Genomic DNA, 6,000 nt, shown 5'->3' on the forward strand with positions numbered 1-6,000 from the left:
ACAAGTAATTTTTGGAAGCTTTTGTCCCTGTTCATGATCCCCTTCCTGATTTTTTTTTTGTAGATGGGAACAAAAGCAACGAATGAGACACCTGCCTCTCCAATAGCTCAACCGAGTACTGAGGCTCCAGTTTTTACTCCAAATCAGACGCAACAGGTACATGCTCAAAATCTTGGAGTTTTCAAGTAATTTTTGGAAGCTTTTGTACGTGTTCATGATCCCCTTCCTAATTTTTTTTTGCAAATGGGAACAGAGGCAATGAATGAGACACATGCCTCTCCAATAGCTCAACCGAGTACTGAGACTCCAGTTTTTTACTCCAAATCAGACGCAACAGTTTTTACTCTCCAATAGCTCAGCCGAGTACATGCCTTTCCAGAGGCTTGTCTGTGGTTCGCATGCCTATGTTCTGTATCACATGTATGCTCATACACATATTTCTAATTAACCACAAAAAAAAATCTGAACAAGACAACTTAGTGGCACGCATTCTCCATGAGGAATTGTCACCAACACACTGCAATACAACTCTTGACTTGTACTCAAACTTCCACTCTAAAGCTCATTTCTTCATCCTAAACATTAACTCTCCCTTGCTCTTAAAATAGCTATTCACCTTAATAGCGACATCTTCTCTCGTGGTTGGTGAAAGTCCAATGTGGACATGACTAAAATCCGGAATAGGATTAAGAGGAACTGCAGAGATACCTTAACAAGGAAGAGTCGCAAAATTCAAGTTGTTTAGGAATGATTAGTACAAGATTAGAGGCTATCATGAATAGTATAAGAAAGAATAAAATCATACAAACACATAAATAGATTTGAAACAATGCACCTGTTGTTCTCTCTGCACAGTAGAACCAAAATTTGGAATAGAATTCAAAGGAACTAGAGAAGCACATGTATCTCTAGTTTGTTTGTTAGAGCCAGCTGAATCATGAAGAACCTGCAAGATTCAAGGTTTTTTGGAAGGTTTAGTACATAATTAGGAAAGCTATCCAGAATAGTGCTTTGTTGATATTTGTTGATATAAAGCAACAAACATTTATACACAATCGACAAATTTCTTCAAATACTCTAATCTTGCCGATGAAACTTCTTAGTTGGCGAGTGTTTCCAATGGAGATTGGGGGAACATCTTCAACTGTGCTTTTCAACTCCAAAGAAATCCCATAGCTCAAGATTATTTCTTCCACTTGAATAAAGAAATCTTCAAAAATCATCTTCAGCAAATCTTCATATTGAAGATCTTCTTCTAAATTAATAAACGATGCAGTCATATTCTTATCCACAACAAACTCCCACAAGAAAACATTTTACAAATTCTGGATGACTTCACAAAACCAAAAAATTAAAAAAATGTTATAGATGTTGGAAAGCATTTGTAATTTTTTGGATGGGCTTCCAGAAAAATGTATTAGTGTATTTCTATCTAGCAAAGTTTAAACGATGTATAAAACTACATCAGTTAGTGTAGAAACATAAATGAAGTTTTGAGAGTATCAGAAGTTTCAGCTGCCTTGAAGCATTTTCATGAATTTTATTAAGAAAATCTTAATGTGATACTATTATAAGGCATATATGTTATCTACGATATCCATCAAAATATTTTAAAGGCAAAGTATTAATCTTACATCTGTTCCATAGAGTAATAACGATCACAAAGGAAAATGATTACTTTCTTGGAGCTGATGAGGGTCTCTCATCTTTGTATATGTTCTGCTGATACACTTTGTCTCTAAAAAGAACCAATCTCTCGTCACAACAGAATCGCAATATCTCTCTTAAGTTAGCTTCACTGAGACACTGACCAGACGGGTTTCTGGGGTTAATGATCACCATTGCCCTTACCTGTCATTAACCATGTGTCTTAACCAATAAAGAAGCTTCTATATCAACAGTTCTACTCACTTTTATTCCTTGAGAACGAGCCTGAGCAACAAAAAGCTTCTTCCTTTTTTTGGGTTTTCCTTTGCTTAAGTGTTTTAGTTGGTGAAGCCGGAGTATCTAGCTTCTTCGTTTTCTCATATTTGGACTTCATTTCTTCTTCTTCTTCTTCTTTTTCAGTTTCATCTCTGTTAGTTTCCTCTGCAGCTTGTTTCCGGTAGGACCAAGAACTGATCGGAACTCCTGCTCACCGGAATCAGGACGGAACCGGCATTGACCAGATTCTCACCTGAAAGAATATGCTTCGATATCCACAAAACCAACAATGAATATACTAAATTTGCTAATTTCAAAACATGTTTAGAGAGTGTAGTATTGAAAAATCGGCATTTTAACAGCACCACTTTAAGGATTTTTCTAGCAAACCAAACCAATTTGCTTACATGTGTTCACGAGAAAAGCAGTGATATAAACAATGAGAGAAAGTGATGAAATCATAGAGAATAGACTTGGAACTGTGAAGATAACAACACCCTTTTGACTTTGGAAAACCCAGAAAAATGAAGCTTTCTGATCAAGAGAGAACCTCTGATTGCATACTGATATTTCTTCACGTCTCCGTTGAGGGATTCGTAGTCTACTAGTTTTTGAGAGACATTTTCAGAATTGACTTTTCACACAAATAGCAAACACGCTTAGCTCGATTACGGAGTGAAGGCGGATATGATTAAAGTGGTGATGATGGTGATGGAGATGAGTGGCGCCAGAGATGATGACGGACGAGATAATCGCCAAGATGATCGACACCGGAGATAATGATGACCAAGATGATCGACGCCGGAGATGACGCAAGCTGTCATCGTCGATTTCGTGATTTCAATTTTCAGAAAAAATGTAATTAGAGAAAGAAATGGGTAAAATGGTAAATGTCCATATTAAATGAAACATTTATAATTTAAGTTATATAATTTTCATTATTTTATATATATTTTACAATTTATTTATTTATTTTATATTCATTTTTTAATTTTTTTTTTTAATGTTTTTTTTTAATTTTGTGGGTTGGCGGGTACCCGCGACTCAAATTCGGCCGACACGCACCCGTCCCGCTTAAAATCGACTCAACCCGCACCCGCATATTGAAATTGTGAATCGGTTGACCCGCACCCGTCCCGCGACGGGTCAAACGGGGCGGTCCCCGCGGGTAATGACCCAAATTCCCAGCTCTACTTGAAATCTAGAATGGGAAGAAAAAATGGATATAGGGTTATCTAAGACTATTTCTCTCTTCTTTTTTCAATGTAATCTTAATTATAGAATATATTTGAAAAGTTGTTTGTTGTTTAAATTTAGGCCATTATATTAAATTTTACAATACTTTTAGGTTGTTTAATTTTGTTAAGTAGTTTTTTGAACTATTTTATTAAATAGTTTAATCAATTAACGTTGATATTAACCTACCAACTATGATTTTATGCCACATTAAATATAATTTTATCTTCTTTTTTTGACAATAAAAGCTTCATATTTCATTAAACTGGTTCGAGAGGGTTAGACTGAACTAAACGCGGATGAACCAAAATGTTTACATGGGAGAATTCAGAGTTTTTCATACGAGCATCCTTAGCAAGGAGATCCGCACGAGAATTGAACTCACGATGAATAAAAGAAAGGGGAAATAAAGTAAACAAAGAACGGAGATGAAAGAATTCATCTAATTTTGAAGCCAAGGATGGCCAATATTCTTCTTCTTCGATCAGCTTAACCATTTGCAGGCAGTCCGATTCGACATGCATAGATTCTTGCCCCAATCGGAGAGAATTACCCATTGCCCATAGCAGGGACTGGAACTCCGCGTGAATGGGAGAGAGGACTTGATTTCTCCCAAAGGAACCCGAGATTTAGTTCCCGTCTTCTTGGTCTAGAACAAAACCCCCGCCGAAAGTAGCTTGGTTGGTCGCCCAAGATGCATCCACTTGACATCTCAGTTTGTGCGACTCCAGCATCTCCTCTCGGTTTACCATTGCTGTGCGCTCTCGAGCCTTTCCTGCCGATACGACCTCTTGCGCAACGCACCACTCTTCGCATTCTTGGCTGGCCTTTTGTAGAGAATCCAAAGGCGAGATCTCTACTCCATTGAACAGCTTATCATTCCTTGCTTTCCATAAGTACCATACGATCCATGGGAACTTGATAAGCCTTAGCGTTGAGATGCCCTTTGCAGTGGCTCGAAACATAAGGAAATCAAAGTTCTCAAGGAGTGACTTACTCGGGAATTATCCCGGAATTGATGGGATATCCGACAGCGCCCACGTCTGCACCGTCGGAGGACATTCGAAGAGGAGGTGGTTTATTGTTTCCTCTTCTCCTCCGCACCTAGGACACGCCCGTTTGTTTCCACAGTGCCGTTCAGCCAGTCGGCTGCATACCGCGACGCACCCTGTTAAGCATTGCCATAGAAAGTGTTTAATCTTCCTGGGAGCTTTCAGTTTCCACACCTTAGATAGTAAGGGATTGATACTTGGTTCCAGCACTTGTTTATCTAAAGAGTTAAGAAGACTAAAACGCCATTAACAAAGATTTTAAAATAAGCTTTAGGTTTAACGGCAAATTGTGTGGAAAGACCCTTTAACCATTCTTTTTAATGAACGTTCCTTTTTAATACTTAGTTACAAAATTACCGTTTTAATTTAATTACGTTAGCGTATTGAAACAGAAAAGAAATAAAATCATGTTTCTTTATTATTCTCATCAAAGCAAAAGCAGGGGTTTCTCATCCTTCATCGTTGTCGGTTCCTTCTGAGGGTGTAGAGAGTTGAGGCTCGATTTCGTCATTCCTCGGACGATCGCCGATTTCACCGGCGTGGGAAGCCCCAGTTCCACCGTTGATGAGCATAGATTCTGCCTCCGACAAGCTTAGGGTTACTGAGCCGTCTGTATGTTGAGTGAGGAAGGGCACAACCCGCATCAGTTGCTCTTGGAAAGGCTGCTCGTTAAATTTCCTGTTGACGTCTTTTATAATCAAGAAATTTGATTTCATCTTTTCCATTATGTATGTGATTTGAATCTGACGTCTTTGATGTGTTTTGAGCGTGACGTCTCAAACTATACACGTCTATGCTTGTGAAATTCTTGAAGAAGATGGGAGGGAGCAAATGGCCTTTGATCTGTACTGTGCTTGTGCTAGTGGTTACATAAATCTCGAGAAGTAAGTTCTTGCTTACCTCAAAATACTTCCCAAGTTAAAGTTCCATTGCACATGGATATGTTATTAATAATTTGTCTGTAGGATTGATGCGTTTCTGAAAATGATCAGAACGGAACTGCTAGCAGGTTGTTCACAGTCTATAATGAAAGCTACATCGATCAAATCAAGAAAGTGCAAGTTCAGATGAATGCTGGTGAAGATCTCGACTAGGATGATCTCATTCAAAGATTCTCCTCTTTGTAAAGATTAAGACTCCTACACTTTGCTTATGTTCAAGCCAGAGTACTTAAAGAAAGTTATCATTTTGGTCCGATCCTTGGTTATGTAAATGATTTGATTATAAAGGCTCTGAATTCAATTTTGTGCTTGTTTCTATACTAAAAGTCTAAAACCCACTTGAGCACTCTTCCAAGCCTTTGTTTTAATTTGTTAAAATCTTCTGGTCATACATGTTTAACATATTCTGGTAATTTCTTCATTTGCGGTAATGTTAGCGAAACCTTCGTATATCTGCGTATCAATATCATCTTCGTAACTAGTTTTGTCGTTCACTGCTATAGTTTCACTCTTCTTTCCTTTATGAACACCAAATAACCATTTGGATTTTCCAGATATCTATTTTTTTTCCAGATATCTATTTACCACAAACAACTTTTACGTGAGACATGAAAAGGAAGGAAATTTATGACATAATCGTAATTCCATTGAAGACAAACACGTATGGTACTTTTGTAGATTAGGTTGTTTTTCTTGCTTTAAATTATAGTTTTGGTTATAATTTGATTTACTTAAATTTAGTTTGTTGGTTAGAAAGATTTTGGTTTAATTCAATTGAAACTAGTATACTGGAAAATTTCATAATTTAATGGTTAAATCCGGTTTTCAATAACCAGTATGGTTACCTG

At 37.4% G+C, this 6,000-nt stretch overlaps 1 long non-coding RNA gene across 1 annotated transcript; it reads left to right on the forward strand.

The window, feature by feature from the left end:
• The first annotated feature begins 1,143 nt into the window (after positions 1 to 1,143).
• On the forward strand, positions 1,144 to 5,463 carry LOC125580754. The gene is made up of 2 exons (XR_007318495.1): positions 1,144 to 5,095; positions 5,177 to 5,463. It is a non-coding gene; the product is annotated as an uncharacterized LOC125580754 (long non-coding RNA).
• The last annotated feature ends 537 nt before the right edge of the window (positions 5,464 to 6,000 follow it).

The sequence above is a fragment of the Brassica napus genome, chromosome C1 (genome assembly GCF_020379485.1).
Source record: "Brassica napus cultivar Da-Ae chromosome C1, Da-Ae, whole genome shotgun sequence".
Taxonomy (NCBI): domain Eukaryota; kingdom Viridiplantae; phylum Streptophyta; class Magnoliopsida; order Brassicales; family Brassicaceae; genus Brassica; species Brassica napus.